At 36.7% G+C, this 20,584-nt stretch overlaps 1 long non-coding RNA gene across 2 annotated transcripts in view; it reads left to right on the top strand.

Annotated features, from left to right (window-relative positions):
* The window catches only part of LOC146768116 (uncharacterized), a 175,488-nt gene that overhangs the window by 104,018 nt on the left and 50,886 nt on the right, over positions 1-20,584 (top strand). For both annotated transcript variants that reach the window (XR_014950574.1, XR_014950573.1), the window contains one exon: positions 1-20,584. This exon is cut by the window's left edge; it is cut by the window's right edge and continues 21,715 nt beyond it. This is a non-coding gene — a long non-coding RNA (uncharacterized LOC146768116).

The raw sequence follows: 20,584 nt of genomic DNA, 5'->3' as shown, positions 1-20,584 counted from the left end.
CTAAAAAAAAAAAGTCTTTTTTGAAGTAGAAGAGATTTAGCTGTAGCTGTGTTCATTTATGTGGAGAATTTAATTGTATTTGCTTACTTCTTCATAAGCAATGAATAAGTAACATCAGATGTGGGAAACATATCTACATGCTTTCACATTTCACAAACCTGCAGCAGGTTACAGTCAATAAAACTACTTAACTAAAATAGAACACAGTGAGTTTTAAGTCAACACATTGAAATTATTGCTTCAAATCCTTGCATTTACCGATTGCCTGATCTCAGCATCTTTAAAAAAATAATTTTCTCCTCTTCTTGCTCTATAGCTTTTTAGGTCATACAGTCTAGTTTTGGTTGTTCTCAGAAAGAATAACCAGGCAAGTAATGCCATCTAATTTAAGCAGTCTTGGGATCCTGAAGAGAAGGGAGGTAGCTTCCTTGTAGCTGAGACGTGAGAAGTGTGGTAAAACACATATAATTAATAGGCTGGGAGAATTGGGTCTGTGTAGCCTGGAGAACCGAAGAGTCTGGGAAGACATTTGTTGTTGCCTTTCAATATAAAAAATGACTCTTAACAAAAAAAAGATGAAGAAAGAATTTTTTCCAAGGCCTGTAGTGACAGGACAGGTGCAATGGTTTTAAGTGAAGAAAGATATATTTAGATTAGATATCAGGAAGAAAATTTATACAATAGATTTGATGAGACTGTGGAAAGGTTGTTCAGGGAATTTAGATTTTTGTGGATACTTCCTCACAGAGAGTGTTTAAAGTTTAAGTTTGGATGAGGCTTTGAGCAACCAGGTTGGAGTAGATGATTTTGAAGGGCCCTTCCAAACCAAGAAATTCCATGAATATACTCCAATAAAAATGTGAATGTTTCAGAAAGACATCCCCCCTTCCCCCCTCCCCCCGTCCCCGCATTTGCTTTGATGTCAGGCATTTAGACATCTAATTTCTAAGGAAATTATTAAATTACCCACGTGGTCCTGGCCTCACCTATAGAGGGGGGCAGGTGGTGTTCACTCCACCTGCATGTGACTAGACTTTTATGGCTATTTTTCATTAAATGATAGAATTAGGAATAATCCTATGAAGTGTTGTTACTATCTCATTTTTGTCAGTGCTACAGAAAGCTTGAACATTTGTAAAACAGCTGAATAGCCCTCACGGTCTATGGCTCCTGTCTGGATGGAACAGGTTTCATCTGTGGCACTGTGTGCCGAAATCTCATAGGGTGATGACATCATTTGAATTTTAGTGTTGTGAGATAAAGTTAGATATTTCTTTACATTTACTTTGAGCTAGTGTCCTAAACTGTCATATATTTCCTGTAACAAATATCTAATCTTGGGTTTGGATTGCAGGCTACAACACCTGAAGTTTAGGCAGATGTTGCACTGTTTGGGTCTATGAGCCCCATGGCCTCTTTCTATATCTTCCTGTGAGCAACCAGGTCTCTTGTTGAAGCTCTTGGACAGTGCTGAGAACTTTTGCTGTAACTGCAGTATTTTGTCCTCCTGACATATCAGGAGTTAATTGAGATTTACCACAAAATTCTTAAAAGCTGAACCAAGACCTTAGTGTCCACAGTCCAGGAGCTGAAATCTAGGGGCTTCATTCAGTTCCATCTTTAAGGCTGAAGGAGGAGCCAACAGCAGCAGGACTTGTGTTCCAGATCTCAGACTAAGAATGTGGTCTTGGCACTTTGACCCAGTGCCATTTGTATATATATATAAACAAAGAGAATATTGATAGTGAAATAATCACAGACACAAAACCCAGGACATTAGGAAGCCATGTTTATAGGCATTTTTCAGTTTATAACCATAGTTTTAAGAATTTCCTCTCTTTTGTTTTAGCCAGACACATGGGACTATTTTAAAGCAGTTTTATTTGTGTGCTCTGTTTCCTTCATGCTTTTGTTTGAGCAGAAGAGGATGGGGATAAAAAAGCAGTTTCCAAGAAAGGTTTACAAAGTTTATGATGCTAGGCTGTGGCAATTCCCTTCTGCACAATTAAGACAATCATAAAAAAAAAAAAAAACCACCATATTTTGAAATGTCGTTATGACTTATTATGTAAACAGATGATGATAAAATATTGTGAGTCATTATTCAAACACAGTACATGCTAATTGTTTCTTTGGAGATGCTGTGCATTTCTGTTGTAGGCTTTATTTACAGAATTCATTGTAAAAACTTCACAAGGGTACTTTGTGTGTCTTCCCATCATCATATTTCAAAAATAATGATCTCAGTCTCCAACCATGTAAACTCTGAAACAAAAGAAGATCCAATTGTCTTTTTGTGTAACCAAAGGTTGTTTACGGTGTTAGATCTTCACCAGGAAACCTTGATGGAATATGCATGATAATTACACATATTTTCAGGTTATACATGTGAAATCATAGTCAATGCTTGTTCCAAAATATTAAAACCTAAAATTATAATTTATTTGATATAAAACCTTAGAACCAATACCATTGTCACTTTGTTCTTGTATTCTTAGAAAATAATAAATTTGCAAGCACCTTGACTTGAAATTTTATTCTCTTCTATCTACAGTTACTGCAAGTGAAGAATGAACTCTTAGGTGGACCCCAAGGGACTCCACTGGGCTGTGTCCTAGTTTCAGAGCCTCTTACTCTTGGGCAGGACTCATTGTCACAGATTGTATAGAATTCACTGCCACTAATAGAACCCAAAATTTAGGTGTATGCCTCTGTGACATCTATATATGTATTTGTTCTTGTCCAGGGTTCAGATGGATTGGTGAAACACAGGACCATGAAATGTCATAGGACACCTGATTTTCATTCAGCTTCCACACCTGGGAGTGTCAGTTATAGAGAATCCTGTGTTCTCTCTGCCAGCTTTATGTATGCTTCAAATGGCACTAGAAATGTAAGTTTAGGGAACTGTATCAACATGATACTTAACAAGAGTGTAGAGAAATGTCTGTCTTGCCAGAAAGTGGGGATTTCTGTGTGGTCAGCAGTATCCTGGAGAAAGATAAGGCAGCAGATAAGATGTTTGCTCACCTCAGCAAATGCTGAGGATGGGGACAACCCTGTCTTAGTAAGACAATTTTAATTAAAGAAATAAATCTTGGATTTAATCTTTAAATTTAAATCTTGTAAACATCTCAGATGTCTCAGTAAAATCAAATTTTGTTGAAGTCTTCTTGATCTTCAAGATTCCTCCCTAGTTTCTAGATGATCTAATTAAAGATTTTTTTCTGTCATGAATTTCTCTAAAAGTGATATTCTAGGCATGCATAGAAACTGTCCATACCTTCAGTCATTTGGAAGATAGGACTGTGGTATCTCAATGTTTTCCCACTAGCTTTGCAATAAGATAATCTCCTCTGTGCTGTGAGAGGACTCCAAATCTCAATATTTCATCTGCTATTGTGTCTCATTGTAGAGTTAAATCTGAAAAGGGAAACAAAGGGGATATTCTCTCAGAATCAGATGCACTTATTAGAGACATAAGTCACAGGCTTTTCTCAGAAGCAAAAACTCATTTGAACCCTATTTTACTCAAGCTTGGAAAATTTTTCTATTCACTAAGAGGGAGGGAAGAAAAGGAAAGGAAAAGCTCAGAAACTCCATTTCTACTTGAAGAAAGGTCAGACTCATAAGGGTAGGTGAGATCTTAAATCTCTGTGAGCCTACCTATAGGTTCTAATGGAAGCTTAGGTACTGGAACAGGACTTGGAAACACGACTTTGGTTGGATTTGCAATTCTTACCTTAATTTTTGGACAGAAATTATAAAGGCAGGGAAAAGCAGGGTTAGTGGCATTTCTCTGTCTTTCTAGATTTTGCCTCATTGGCACTTGTGCCAGTGTTAATTTTGGTGGGCCAGAGAGAATGGTGAACCCACTTACTCAAAAAAAAAAAAAAAAATGACACAGAAACACCAACTAGCTTCTTAGCAAGGTAGGGGACCTCACAGAGCCAGTGAGACACTGGCCATGCAGAAATGTGAGATCAGTATTACCAAAAAGCCTTTATAGAAGGCCTCAGAACACACTTCTGCCTAGGCAGAAGATGATTGTTTCATAAGTATTTGAGATTCATCTATTGTTTTTTCCCATTTTTCCCTGTATAAATTTATAAAACTCTTCAGAAATATTTGTAGTGAAAAGATCTCCATTTTGTTTTATTTTTTACTACCACTTACAACAACATGATCGAATCAACATTGTTAAATTTGTCATAAGTTCTGCACTTCTGAAAGAAAAGTTAGTATTTCTTTCCACAGTAGTAAGAAAAGCTCTGATTTGTATAGTTTGGGAATCTGAAAGCTCTCATCCAGTACACTGTAAAGGCAGGTAATTGATAACAAATCCATGTTAACAACATAAGAGATTAAAAAAAAAGGCAAGGAAAGAATTATGGGATTCAGAAGGGCAGGTTTGTATTTACATGCATTCCAACAATTGTTTTGAGATTAATTTAGAGTACACAGTTGTATCTTGAATTTGAACTGCAAGGAACTTCACTATTACAACAGAGGATGAAGGAGTAAATAAGTTTCATTTTTATGCACACATGCATGAACACAGACTTTCAAAAGGACACAAACCATTTCAGAAGTGATAGTTTCTTCTCAGTCCAGTTAGGTGAACTGAATGTGGTTATGCTTCTGTAGTTCTCAGGGCTCTAATTGCACATAAAAACATTGAAATCATAACACATGTGGTATTTCCACCTAAAACAAAAGGACAATTATTAAAATGTGGCAGCATTTCATGTAATATTGGCAGGCAGCTTAGATGGCAATAATTTAACACTTGCACCATGAAATTAAAATTTACATTCCCTCGGTACACTTCTTCAGACCAACAGCAGACAGTTCTATCCTTTTAATGAAAGCTGGGAGATTTAATTACTTCAGTTTAACTAAAAAAGCCTTTCCATTACTTGATGACAAAGGCAAGAATGCTGGCACTAGTTTGCAGATGCTTTGTGAATGTACTTTCTACAGCCTCCATAGCTCTGCTTTTAGGCATCCAGCTTTCTGAAGGACATGAACTATCCTATAGATTCTTCCACAGATTCCAAGAAATGTGTGTAAATTCCAGCTGTCCATAAATCATTTTTTTGAAAGGCAAGTATTATGGCTGCTATAAACATTTCAAGTAAGTTGCCAAAATCTTCAGCATGGTGTCTTTCTGCACAGAATGTATACAAATTATAGTTCTCACAAATTCTTTGCTTTTGCAACGATTCCTGCTGTATTGTGTTACTGTCTATAAAATGAATTCTAAAAAGTAAGCTGTAACTCACCAGGCACAAACTGCAAAAATACATTTGATTTATGTTGCAAAGAAGACTAGTAGGACAGAATTACCAAATGTTCATCCAGAAACATATTTTTTCCTGACAGTTGAGAGAACCTTGTTGCTAGAATGTTATCCTGAGGCTACCTATGTGTCCATACAAGTAATCAAAATAAGAAACTTTTACACTTGGTCAGACCAGGCTGCAAAGGGAGAGTTTGAGGGCCTCTTTTATATCCTAGCAAAGTATTTTGATATGGATTGCTAGATGAAAGTTGGTAGGAGGGGAGCAGGGAATGAGGGTTAGGGTGGTAACAAACAGATGTGTACTGGAGATGTAGACAGCAAATGTGCAAGAGTTGTATAAGGGAAAAATCAGAAATTAATTCTAGGCTAATATTAGATCATAAACATGGTTTTGGTTAATTGACTAGGAAGCTTTTAAAATATTTCTCCCTGGATTTGAACTTTTGCTTCCTTTAAGAAAGACTAAGCAGTAGTTATATCTTTATTTCGTTATTACAGAGGCGATTCACCACAGTCCAGGAATACATCTCCCCTTTACTGTCTGCATGGTACCTCTGAAACATTGGATCTCAAGTTCAACTTCTCAAGTGGAAATTATCCACATCCCTTTATGCTTTATAAACCTTCAGTGCTCTGAATTTAAGGGCGAGACACAACTCTCAGGGGTGAGAGAGAGAGGAGGAGAAGGATAAATCCTCTTACAACCAACCTTTTTGTATTTACTCTCGAAATGGATAATACAGATGTTGCAGAAGTACACGTCTGGGACATTGTTTCCATATTTTTGACAGAGACTAATTCTCACTTCTTTTCAGCTAAGTGGCTTAAAATCAACTTCTCACTGCCTGAATCTCTGAGAGTTTTTGAAATAAAATCATGTGAATACATTTGCTGATCTTGCAGACTATGCTGTTGTACTTATTTCCTTTTTCTTCTCCCCAGAAGCTTTGCAGGATTCTTGTCTGGGTTATGGGGTTTAGGTTATTTTCTTCTTTCACCACTGTTCCAATGCTCCATTTGCAAAGTGTTTAGATTATAGCAGACGCGAACTTCCTCTGTCTCAGAGCCAGCCATGAATCAGGCTGAGAGCTGAGACCACTGGCTGTCAGAGGACCTTGAAAAGCTGCAGCTTTAAAATAACAAGTGTTTGACAGCTCAGTTTACAAAACAGCAGATTGTGACTGTATTGTACTGTGGGGCTACATATGACATAATAACTAGGGACTTATTTAGTCTTTTTCCTCTTGCCATAATTTCCAATAAATAAATCTCTCTGGGACGGGAGGTCTGGTGAGTTGTACAATGCTTGCATTTTCCTCACCACAGCTTATCCCCTCTCTTCTTTATTTTACATATTAAAAAAACCCTCAGTGACTGGTAATTGCAGTTCTATAATGTTTCCTGCTGAAGGAGGAGGGCTAATGTAAAGATAAATACACACATTTTTTTGTTTTTTATTAGTCAAGGTATTCATTATAAGTCTTCCTCTCAAATTCTCTCTAGAAACTTAATGGACAGAGCTTAATATTGTGTGTTTGGAGTGTAACACAAGCAATTACTTTTAAGGTTTTAAATGGTCCTTTTGAAAAATTGCAATGCTCACAGAATTCCTGTGAGTTTTGTTTTTCAGAATCAGTGGTCAGAGGTTGCATTAATGTGGATTCATATGCTCTGAAAAGCTGAAGGGAATAGAATGTGACTACTGGAATGTTCTTCTTTCTCCAGTCATAAAATATGATGGAATGAATGAATAACAACTTTACATTAACTTACTTGCTAAAAGAAAGCTATTTTTTCTGCGTTCCCTCTTCAATATATAAATGGTAAGAAATGCCAACATTTTATTGATCTTATTTTCCCTTTGCTAATATTTAGTCTTCCAGAGAAACCCAAGAGATATGCTTACTCAGTTTCATTAGCCATTCAAATCCCTTTGCTTTTGAAATCCCATGTCTAATTTCTACTTCATTTTTTTACTTTGAAGACCTTGATTCTTTAGATTCTGTTTACAATAATTTTTGCTGTAACCTTTAAATAGATATAATAAAGTTTTGGGATTTATTTTACAGGCAAATATACAAGGGTTTCATCTTAAAAATATTTATAATTGGAAATTAATTTTGTTCACTCTGTTCTGTGGAAAAAACGATACTGGTTATGATAGACTACATCCACAATTGTTGTACTGCATAGTAGAGGCATGGATTAATTTTAACTTCAGCTATCTTCAGTTGAGTTCATCATCTTAGGCTCCATCTGCAGTCTATGAAGAGAAACAGGCCTTATTAGGGCACAATTTCACTGACCTATTTTAAGTATGTACTTCAGGATGAAATGAATCACAACCTGAACTCCACTGTCTACACTGAATACATCTCCATCGACTGTCACGGGAACCCAGAATGATTAATTGTGTTGACATCTAAACTGAGCCAGATTATTTCTACTCTTAAAGCCAAAGTGTCCTTAAAGTCTATGAGAATTTTCAGCCTTGAGGAGAAGAGCATTTTAAATTTCTCAATGTCATCAATATCAAAATGAAGGACACCTAGAGATGTTAGTTGTCCTTGTAGAAGAACCGCAATGAAGCGTACGGTCTAAACTCTCTCTGTTAGCATTTGTGAAAATGATATGGGGCATAAAAACATATCTTATGGTTTTGATGCCTGGGTTTACTAGCTGTATAGTACTGTAGATATGGCCTTCAGATCTGATAAATGCAGAAGATAACTCTTTATGTGAAGGTAAGAAGATAACTTCACTTGGGTTTCTCAATCTAAGATATTACACAAACCTTAAAATCTTATCTGAGGCTATGGACTAAATTACATTAGAAGGGTGGGACTGAGATGACCTTTCTTTGGCACTTTCAGGTTCTGGTAAAACTTGCTTAATATGATGGCTTCTGCACTAATAAGTGCCCAAAAGTATTGCTACTATTGCAGGCTTATGTACTAAATCTGACTATCTAATCAGGACCAGCTATTTTTGCAAGTTTAAGGACTGCAGTACTTAATTTGCTCTTGCAGTTTTATAGCCATATCCTTAAATGTATTTAAGCATCCAGCTTCAGCAAAAATAGTTCTTGTGATTAAATGGCCTAAATACTTTTGCAGACCTAACCTCTGGATTCTCTTCCTGGCTAAATTCCCTGTGATTTTGCAGTCAGTACCTCTGAAAATGATTTTAAGTACTTTTCTACTAGATCCAAGTTCTTGCATTTAATATATTGGATATAATCTATCTATATCTGATTTTTTATAGTTACCTGTATTAAAAAAAAGTTACCTGTATTTTTGCAGTGCAGTAAGGGCTTTTATATACTCTGAATTATTAATAGTAGAGATCTTGAATAATGTTGACACAACAGTAGGAAGCTACACCAAGATCAAGAGGAAACAAAATAGTTTCTAATAGGTAATTTTTTGCTTTTCTTGCTTAGAATCACAGTATTTTTAGAATACACTGTAAAGGTTTACTTTAAATAAATTTTTAAATGAATAATTTTTTATGGGATTTATTCAACAGTTTGTCCTTTTCTGTCTTAATTTTTCTACAATATTTTTTGTATTTAGTTGATTTTTTTCCTGCAAGCTTCACATGTGTGAATGTGGCTTTAAAAATAATTCTTCCTATCCATTTGGAGAGAAACAATCTTAAATATGCCTATGCACTCTCAGGTTTTTAATACTTGACAGTTTTATTAAAAGCAACAAGTAAACACAGTCAGCATTGTTTCTGTGATGTTACTTGCCCTTGTCTGTAAAATATCAGCAAAGAAAATGAGACACTGGGGTTTTAATTTGCTAAATATGAGAAGTTATAAAAACAATTTTCCTATACAACATATTTATGAAGAAAATATACTACAAGAATAAGAAGTTTGAAAATCTGACATATTTAAAACCAATTGCCATAGAAGTAAATTTTTAATGAACCTTTGAGGTCATTACATTTCTTGTTTTTTTCCCAACATTTATTAGAAAACGGATTTCTGCTTCCCACAATCTTTTTACTGCTTTTACACACCTTTTGTATTGCCAGATTTAACCTGGAAACTAGGAGCCATAAAATTATTAGAATTCATGTAGCTGACCTTTTTTTTTAACTAACTTTAGTCATCTAAAAATCAGGTTTCTGGTTCAAACTGGTTATCAAGTTCCTGTTGTAGTCAGAGAAGGCATCGAGAGAAGAGCAGTGAGCTCCCAGGTCTTTGATAACTCTGTGCAGGCTGGGTCACCCAGCTGCTGAGTCAGTCTAGGTCAGAAGAGTCCAAGCACTCCCTGATAATGGAAAGAAAAGTCAGTAATTCCTAGGAAACAAAACCCCATTCAAAAAGTAATTCCACTGAATCATCTGTGGATGGATTGAGCACTGAACCTAGCACACACTGAATGCTTTCTCCCTTCCTCAGAAGACAACTCCTGGGATGATTTATCCTTCTACAATGGCCACCATCCTCAGTCAAAGCTTAAATGGTCCACTGTCTTTGCTGTTCTACAGAGTTACCTTTTTTTTGTCTTTTTAAAAGTCATTTTTCATTTGTAAAAAAGAAAAACAAGTCTCAAGCTATGAATTAGGAAGAGGAAAGTCATTCTTAGTCTTCTGATTTTGGGAGTGAGAATAAACTATTGTGGGAATTAAAATTTGTTTGCTTGTTTACTTTTGTTAATTTGTTTGGTTTTTTTGGTTTGTTTTATTTCTTTTTTTTTTTTAATTCAAGATTATATTAATTTCTTTCCCTTAAAGAAGTTCATATGAACATTGAAAGGAAAAAAACACTAAATGAAAAAAAAAATTCCAAAACTTTGCGAAAATAGAAATGAGGAGAAAAAATTATGCTAAAAAGAAACATTTTTAAAACTGTCTCTTCAGTAGTGCTCTGAAAAATGCATGTGGGGAGATTGGTTGGAGATCTGCTAAATTCATTAACCTTGAGAATGTCCACAAAAGTTATAGGATAGGCTACCCAGGACATTGAACTAGGCTTCAAGTCTTTCCCAGGGTAAAGCTTTTCCAGCACTTGCAGCACGATGTCAATGCAAAGCTTTTCCCAAACTTCCTGGAACAGTTACAGGCAAATCACTGGAGACATAAAAAGTATCTGGGGCCTCAGCCAACAGCATTCCTCTAAGAGTACTGGTATCTCAATTTGTTCTTTATTTTTCTTAATTGGCATTATGCAATTTAAAGATTTACAGCTAGCTAGACTAGGAAAAATAAAATAAAATAAGACCAGACCTGAGAGTGACAGTAACCCTTTGCCACATAGTGGACATAATTTTCTACTGCCAAGTCCATTTACTGCAAACTAGTTTACAGTAAAGTCTTCCCCTCGGTCTTCTGAGATGTTGTAAAAAGTCATCAACCCCTCAGATTATATCTCATCTGTGTTTTGTAGAATGAATGTTTTAATTCACTGAAGCAACAGAATAAACCACAATTGCATATATTTTAGACTGAGGGTATGCTTCCTTAAAAATATATCTTTTTTTAGTATGTAAATGTCAGCTTCTTAAAACAAACAATCCATAGAATCTATTATTATTACTCTATATTTTGCATATGCTGTCAAACCTTCCAATAACATTTTAAAGAAGTACCTCAAAGTACTGCTGTTGTGAAACCTTTTGTAGATAATCTCTGTAATCAGGAACCTCTGACTCTAAAAGAGAAGGTTATAAAAGGAACAGAGGTCAATTTAGCATATAATTGTCTTTGAGAGATAATGGGAATTGGACATGTAACTCCCATTTGTACCTCACAAAATCTCCCCTAGAGACAATCAAGAGCCTGTGGTTATGTGGGATCTACCAACAGGAGAGGGTTGCCTTGGGAGAGCTTTTACCTTGAAAGCAAGTTTCATAGAAATGAATAGGGCAAATGTGTGTAGATTTGGCCTCATGGGAGCAATTTCTTAACTACTTTCCTGTGATTTGTGTCCCTGATACTATCAGTCATAAGAAGTGGTTGAGGTTAGCAGAGTTAGAGAACTTCCCTTTGCCTCCTGACGCATTAAAACATTTCTCATTCTGTGTGTAGTCAGTCCCCTGCTCCCACTGATCATTCACTGCAGTTCTGATTTGGAATACAGCATTTCTAGCAATTACAGATACAGGCAGAACTGGGTCTGATCCCTTTGCTCTCTCCCCCTGTCTTGTTTGTCAGCTTGCTGGTGAGTGACTGTGCAGTTGGCTCTTGTGTGGCCACTCTCAGGCTGTCTCTCCCAAGGGACTGAACTGTGCTCCCATCCCTTGGCATCCTTCAGCTTACAAAATATGAGCAACAGTGGACTCTTTCTTTTTGCTTGGAAACATATTCAAGCTTTAGGTTCTCTGCACTTCTCTGCAGAGGATGCTTCCAAAGCCTGAAGGTTTTTTCAACTAAACTGAAATCCAGCTTAATATTTTTCTTGGAATTTGCTTGTTTTGTTTTTCTATGTTCAAATTTTCAGGACTATGCCACCAGCTGTGCTCAGGTGTTCTAAAATATTTCAACATTAGGATTTTATTGTTTCAGCATTAGGATTTTAGAAAGATGGATTTAGTTGTGTCTCAAAATGGCAATCTTTGCAAAAACAATACCAGTACTGTGGAGAAAGAGGCCAGATGAAAGGATTTAATCATACTGGATTTTTTTTTTGGTTTTGTTTGGTCTTTGTGCTGCAGACCTGTCATACAGTCTCAGATGTGGAGCAGTAGTCCAGTGCATGAGGTACTCTATACACAAAACAATAAAGTAGATCTTGATAAACTCAGCAATGCTTACTGAAATCTTAAATAAAAGAAAAAGTCTTGTAGGGACAACCTTTGCCCTCATTTAGAAACAGTGATTCATTGTGATCAGTTACCAAATTTGGCTTTAAACATAGTCCATGTATTTTAACTGTATATGTCTGGTTTATGTATTTTAACTGTGCTTGCTTGACAATAAAGGCAGAAAACTCTTCCTCCTGAATTTGGTGGAAGTGTTGGCTCTGACCTCTTAGAAAACAAACAGACGAGAAAAAAAAATGATTGTTTTCTTTCTTGAATTCTGTTATTATTCCTAACTCAAACTGTAATTCTTAATTGCCTTGGTATAATTGGACTGCATGCACAATTATTTTTTGGAGGGAGAAAGCTCACAAGGTTCACTAATCAATTAGACTTCTGTGAATGCTGAGGGAAATGTAAATCTAGAGAAATCAATACACCCTGCCACTCACTGCTCATTTTTTTAAAGACTTGCTTGCCAGCAAACCTTCTCAAATGCATATCACAATAGAAAACTTGGATGTGAAATTAAAATACATGGAAGTGACAGGACAAAGAATGAATCTGGCAAAAAGCTGGGATATATGCAAAAGCTGTAAATATATGAGCAGGGAAATGCTAAATGAGGGAAGGAATTGAAGGAATTGAAGAACAATTCAGCTATTGCTTTTAAAATTGAAATTTTTTCACTGTTTCCAAACTTGCCTACTTACTGAAGGGAGACCCCAAAACAGAAGACAAAAAAAATGAAGATTGTAGATGAAAAAAATAAGGGACATTTGGGAGCTTGACCTGCTGTGGGATTACTGCAGTGCCCTCAGTCCGACTGTTCCAGCCTGCAGCAGTTGGATGGGAGCCCCTCTCTGCGCCGAGATTGCTGCAAACAGCTGGAGGACACCCATCCCCCCTCCTCTCTTTGCCAACAGTTTTAAATGCATTAAAAGTGGGTGAGAGAGCAAAAAAAGGTTTCACTATTTTTAGGCTGACATGCAGATGTCTGAACTGAGGGGTTTTTGTTAATTTGGAGCAGAAAAACATAGTGGCTGATAAAGAATATTCTCGGAATTATGAGTTTTACTTTGAGTGTCTCTCAAGTGTGGAGGTTTGCAGATGCATAAAACTCTGAAGCAGTAGATTAGAAATATTGTAGAAGAGAGGGTTTTGTGGAATAAGAGAGGAAGAAGTGAGCATTAACTATTTCAAGGAAATATGTGGTATGGTGGTATTTCTGAAGGCTGAGAGAAATGTTATCTGGTGGTTCCTTCAGCTGAAATTAGTGATGGAAAATCCCCATCTTAGAATGCATAGTGGAGAATAAAAATAATTGTTGTGCTTTAAGTCCATTAACACTATAAATTCCAATACCTGGTAGATACATATATATTCATGGGTGAGCGATTAATAAAAAAATAAACCACCACTCAATTATTTTCTCCTTTTTGTTTTAATGACTCATCTATATGCTTAACAAAATGCTCTGAGTGAGTATTTACTTTTTTTCCTTAGTTAATTTATAATTGGGTTTTTTATTTTCAAGATCCAAAGCATATTCTAAATGGATTTGAACTCCTATGAAGCCATTAGAAAGCATGTGACATTTGGAAATCAAATTGGTAAATTAAGCATCAAGGTCACAGCAGAACATATACTCTTTTAAATTATTACATGCCTTATTATTAAAACTACATTTACTATGACAATATTAGTAATTATACAGACATCTCTTCTGTGAAATTCTGTAACATCCATTCAGAAGTTCAGTTTCAGTCTTCCTTGTCAAAGCAGTCCTGAATTCATTTGTTCTGAAGTCAGGAAGAAAACTGGATGACACACAGCCTATGCCACTGTATAATGTTGCACATAGGCCCTTTATCAGTAATATTTCCCTGGTTGGAAGTTTACTGTGGAACTGTAGCTCTTCCTCTAGAAAGACATGCTGCCTTAATGTCAAGATAAGCAGTAGAGAAAAGAAAAATTCCAGGCAATACCTTGACTTTGAGAAGCTTTGTGTCACTTTTACAATCTCCTGCTTGGTAACACCAGGGCATTCTGGTGCTTGGTGTGTTCAGGCTGCCAAATGACTTGAGTCAGGAGTATTCCTTGGGAACAAACCTCCCAGTGACACCTGTGATCTCAGTCAGGGTTTAAAATAAGAACTACACAGGACTAAAGCCAGTGTGGAAACCCACAAGTCAAGAAGGCTTGCACTTAAAACACTTAAAAAATGAGCAATGCTCCCCAGTGGGTAAGGTCCCCAAGCAAGCACAGGCAAGAGACTGCACTGAGCAGAGGATTTTGCAGGGTATACATCTCCTTTAAGACTTTTGGCATATTTTGCACTATTTTTTGTTGTTATCTTTGGGTTTTTTCTTTCCTTTTTCTGGTGGAAAAATTTCATATCTTTCCTCAAGAGACCTTTTTCCATTGTTATTACTTCAACTAACAAATATGAAGTGAATGTTGCCCAAATCCTTGTATGTACTGGGTTACATTGAACTTCTAGAGAATCTTGGTATGTGTGGGAGGAGATAATTCCATTGTTTGGAGGAGACAGTATTTTGGTAGCATAAGAGTCAGAGCTGATTCTTTGGCACAACTTAAAGCTAGTGTCAGTTGCAGGTCAAGACACATAAGATTTTCTTAAATTATACTAATTTTATGTTTCTATTTTCTCCTTTGTGCTTTTACCACAAACTTAGATTAGCTTGCAGACAGCTCTAACACTGAGATACCTATGCCTTCCTTCTCCTGTGGTGTTTTGTTACCTGTTGATTTAGACCTACATCCAGTTGTTATCCACAGTCAACTTTGCTCACTCACACAGTTATTCATGCTTAGGGCACTTTAGCCTCTGGATATTGTAGATATGTTTTCTACTATTCGAACACAAACATAACCCCTCACTCCAACCTAAAACCAACACATGAACAGAAATTTTGAAAAGCAACTTGCTTGCTGGATCATACCAATTCTGACATGAAAATAAAGTGCATTGAAGTATTTCTTTCCCTTAAGATCCCTGAATGAATATTGCATTTAGTATGAGCTCTGTTTGCCTTTGTTTTCATGCATGACACTCCATATGCTCTTTCAGGACTTAATCACATTCTTATAAAAATAACTTTTCAATACTTTTTCCGCAGACATTTGATATTTGACTTCAATGGGATTCCGAAATCATCTGAGCCATATCCCATAGGAAAATGTGCCATAAAATACTACAACATCTATATCATGTCTTCTACAATTGCTCTTTAAATCTAGGATGGGGATACTGGGTGCTCGGTTGATTGCTGCTCATCCCACTGCTGTCTATTCTCAATTCTAGAACATGATTGGTTACATCCCAAGTTTGCTCCCTTTCAAGCCAAAACAAGAAAGGTCAGAGAGGGAACACTAGAACACTTTTTCCTCTTCTGTCAGCCCTGCTGATATGGCACTCAGGTAATTGCAGAGCTCTACCAGAGAGTTACAGGAGACTTCTTAAAGATGGAGCAAAAATTCCTGCCATAGTCCAGGCACTAAATAACACTAGAAATTTAGCAAAAGATGATAGGAACAGTTGAGCCAGGAATGGAGAGAAAAAAAATTGCAGGTTTTGCACGTCTCTCAGATATCTTGAAGCAGGTAATGAAGACTGAAACTATGCATATGTGAATCACTAGTTTGATGGCATGAAAAGTGCCAGATCCAGGAAATGTAGTTTCATTTGTTCCTGCAAGAGTCTTGTTCAAACAAGCATGTGCATAATGGAGACCGTAGTGCTGTTGCTGGCATTTAAACTGACTGGATTTATTTTCTGACAGCCTTTAACAAGGTGTGATTATTAGTTTGATCAGTAAGCAAGGCTATAAATGTTAAAAAGATTTTCCAAATAAGAATTCTGGTTTTGGTCATCATATTTTTTATGTGACCTGGAGCAATACATTGGGGAAGTAGCATTCAGGTAGCTCATGCTGAATTGCAGTGAGTGATCTTCCAAGCAGAGCACTCTCACTCCCAGTCCCATAAAACACTAAGCATATGATAAACATGCTATACCAAACAAAGAACTGAAAAAATCAATGTATTTTTGAATTCTCTTTTGTACTTGTACCTTGGAAAGTGTAATCCTTAGTACTTCTTTCCTCTGTCTTATTCAGCCTCACTTGGACTTTCATGTTCTTTTCCACACTCAGCTCAGCAGTTTTTTGGGGTATTCATAACTTCATGCCTACACAACAGACAAACACCGACCTTTATTTTAACTGAAAATTGTGTCCTAAATTCTAGTTCCTTATGTTTGTACTGTATAGTTTGAAATTTTATATATATGTATATATGTAGGTTGTAATTTTATATATATGTATATGTGAAGTGATTAATGTTTTTATCCAACTTTTACACTGAGAGGATAACCTTGAAGACTCTGTTTCTGTGTTTTCTATTTAAAGCATATTTTCTTCCTGGAGAAATTTGTCTGTGGGCAGATTATTACTAAAATGTCTATCTTAATGCTTACCCTAACTCATTTGTATATCAATCTGCAAGCATGCAAGTTATTACTTACACTATAATTTTGACAGGCTAAGATGATGCTAGTGTTGGCTTGAATCTATTTCCAGACCCCCAGTAAGTTTTTTTTTGGCAGTTAAAAGAATGTTTGTATTCAGATAAGTTAGTGATTGGTAGACATTTGGGGCTCTCAAAGTGACCAGAATTCTCAGCACTTTAGATACAAGACAGGCCATTAGGGAAATCAATGGAGTACTACACTCAAGTCAGTAATTTACTTCATCTTACCTGAAAATTAATGAGTTGTATGATGGGAAGGTAGCATCAGAAAGCTCTGCTCTCATCCTGTAACAGTCCTCAGCTGAATCAAGGGCACAGCTTTACTAAGAATAGATCCTATTGCCATGGTAAAAGGCAAACTTCGACCTCAGAACTGAAAATCAGCATCAAAAAATCTACTTTTACCCATTTAGGTGTTCCATGGAACCCCCTTCTTAGCAGTGTGGCTTCACAATTTTCAAGGGGTAGATGCAGATCTACCTCAGGCTTTATCAGGCTTATATTTTAATTTACAAAGGACTATTTGTTTTCACTTTTTGGCGTTACTTTTTGCCCTTCATCATGACCCCTCTTCTTGGTTAAATGTTCCATGATTTTATATGGCCTTTTCAGAGCTACAGCAAAGGAGCATTTAGATTTAAATAGTTTTAGAGAGCAGGCTGGCTTTCTATCCATCTGCTTCTTCCCACTGGGCCCAATGTGCTGCCTTCCTGCCTGAGGGGGTCTGCTGTTAGACCTCTGGCAGCATCAGATTTCCATAGCTGAGTTTTCTATGGAAACCTAACTTCCCTGAGGAAACAGGGAGAGAGCAATAACAAAGTAGGGAAACCATATTATTGTCTGATGAAGCAGCCCAGAAGAGTGCCAAGTGCTGCTGCTACGGTACTTGGTCAGCTTGGATTTGCCCTGCTGATGGCTGCACCCCCTGCACATCCTGCAGAAAACTGTGCTGCCCTCCCAGGTGCTGGCACAGTGATGCCTGGCACGGGGAACTTGTGCTGCTGGCACGTGTGGGTATGGTGACAAAGCAGCAGCCCCCTTTCAGAGAGACCCTGTGCCCATCAGAGCCAGAGCAGATTCAGCACTCATCCAGCCCCAGAGGTGAAAGGTTTCCCCACAGCCGGAGTCCTTTCTGCCCTGCCACCTCCTCCTCATCCCACCTCATTAGGTTTGCTCACAGGTACTGGAAATTTTGTTTTCTCTTGTTAAGTGCTGGTGTTTCAAGACATTGTCAAGACTGTTAAGACTTTGCATCGATAAGACTTTGCATCTGCTTCCTTAATTTATCCTGCAACTTCCCTTGAGGAGTAAAATCAGATTTTAATCAGAGATTCAGTTTGCAGCCTTACTGTTGGAAGTTGGTCAGGGCTCAAGGACTTCTGAAGCTGAGTATGGGAACCTGGGGTTGTAGTGAAAAGGTTGCTTCAGTATTTCTCTATTTCTGTTTGCATTAAAAATACCAATGCCTTGTCATTATCTGTGCTGCTTCAGTTACTTTTATTGTGTTTGTCACTGTCTATTACTTGTTCTTTAAATATAAGAAATTAATAAGTTTTGTAGGAATTGACACATTTTATTCAGCCATGAAGGCAGTTTGGGTCAATTCAAGAGGTAATAAAACACATGAGGAGAAATAAAAGTTTTTCTGAGAATTATTCTGAAGGAGAGGTGGTCTTTACTGTTCTAACTTTTCTTCAGTAACAAAGCATCTTTCTAGATAGTTCATTAAACTAAAAAATATCCTAAGTGGTCAATCTTTCCATCCTTTCAGGTATAGGAATGACAGGTTTATTTTTGCTTCAGGCTGCCAAAATGATAAAAACTTAAATGACATGGACCTACATATTTACACAGTTGTTTTTTCTAGATGTTATTCCCCTGTGCTATTGGTACAAACTCATCTGCTGAATAGTTTGACTTCTTCAACTCCTTGTGCACTGCAGGTGACTCTAACAAAACCACACTCCTAATGGCTGAGGCAGCTCCGAGACACCTACACAAACGTTAATGAACTGCTGTGCCTAATTACAGTTTCTGGTACCTGTTTCTCAGCCTCTCCTTCTCTGTGGTGTTACTTCCTTCACCTAAGCAAGATAACATCACCATGTACTCTGTGACAACCACAGGAGCAGAAGCATAGCCACTTTCAGAGGGAGGAGGTTTCATGTATGAACCTTTAAAGGATCATGATCCCCATCAATAACAAACCCAAGACAACCCAACGCTTTATGAAGGAATGGCTTTGTTCCTAAAGTAAAGCATACAGAAATCCATCTAACTATGAGCTTCGTGAGCTCTTCACTCAGCAAAACTATCAATGCAGGCAAAAGCCAGTGTCTGTTTTATAAGGCTAATTCTGAGCCACCAGAAAACTGCACCCCAAAAGCTGTGTAAAACAAAAAAAAAAGAAATTTTTTGACATAGTGCATACTAAACACCCAAAACACACTAGTGATTCCAAAAAAATTAAACCAGAGAGCCATATCAGGGATAATTCTGTTACTAAAGGAATGGTTATAAAAAAAAGTTGTCAGAGAAACAAACAAAAAAATAGATGTTTCAGTCTAGTACTGGCTTAGTAGTTATGAGTCGTGTTGCCTGAACCTCCACAAATGGGTGGTTCCTCTGCACCTTTGATTTGCAGGCTGTGCAAAACCATGACATGACCCCAGAGCCAGAGGAGTAACACCTGCCCATGCTACCTCTCTTTCAAACAATGAGCACATATGAAGCTGAATAGATAAATGGACTTTATCTCATGTCCCTGAAATGTTGCTCACCAGCTGGAAAGGCAGATAGAGGTTTTGGTTGATGCATGCCTGTCAGCTGTGACCTGTACCATCAGATGAACAGCTATCAGATGATTGTAGGCTTAAATCACTGGTATTCAGCAAGGAAAGATTCAAACAAACAGCTTTCATATGTAGAGTTGCAACAAAAAGAATGCTTGTCCTGAAGAATGTTGTGTTTATCTTTTCCCCTTTTTATTATGGGTAGCATTCCTGGAAGGTTTAAGTTTTTTTAGGAATTTTAGGAGAGCTGTTTTTTTTCTAGCATTCTATATGTTTGCTTTTCAAAATTCCAGCAGTTGTAACACTGCCTTATCTTTCTTTTTTGCAGTTTTTGAGAGATAGTTCTTGCATTATCACCACAGCTATTGACTCCCTTGCTTTTTTACCTAAAAAAGAAAATAGGAAAGAACTAATTTTCTTTCTTTTACTGACTATCTATTTCTTTAACTGGTAGGCATGCAATACTTTGAAAGTTAAAGAAATAATATACCCTTTTATAGCAATCCATATGTTAATTAAGGAACTGCTGTTCCTATACTTTAAAATTACACAGAAATTTCTCCATCAGAGAAATTAATTTTAGTCACATGCCTAAGACACTCTTCAATGTTTAATGGTTCTCTAGCCAACAAATTTGAGAGTACCCATTTAAATATGCAAACAAAATATATTCCTGGTAAGAGAAGAACTAGTTTTCTAACTTTTATTCTGCAATACATCTTTTTACTCTGTTATATCTCACCTCTTCAAAACCAGAGGATTAAAATGTTAATCCAAGACAAGCTGTAGTGATTCAGACACAGTCGCAATGCTCAGTGGACTAAACAAAGAATTATTGATGTTCATCCTCTAAACACTCCAAAAATAAACTAAGTTTTTTTGAAGTTACTTATAACAGCTTCCACTAGTACTTCAGTGGACATGAACTCCTAATATTTTAAGTTCCAAATATGTGAAAATGAGTCCAAGATTGACTATGAATGATGAATTTTGATTTAAATATTATTGAACTTGAAAAAAAACATCTGTTATTGTTTAGTTTTGTTATTGCTACTTCCATCAGTAGCAAATAATCCAAATTTTAATACACAAAATTGTTATTTTTCAAAGAAAAAAGGGAAGATAAGAAGGGTGGGCACAGAAAACCCGTCCCTCAAATCCAGAATTCTAACTGGTAA

The sequence above is a fragment of the Lonchura striata genome, chromosome 2, assembly GCF_050655825.1.
Source record: "Lonchura striata isolate lonStrDom1 chromosome 2, ASM5065582v1, whole genome shotgun sequence".
In the NCBI taxonomy this organism is placed as follows: Eukaryota; Metazoa; Chordata; class Aves; order Passeriformes; family Estrildidae; genus Lonchura; species Lonchura striata.
The sequence above is the reverse complement of the archived record's forward strand: the minus strand, read 5'-3'. Positions and strand labels throughout refer to the sequence as shown.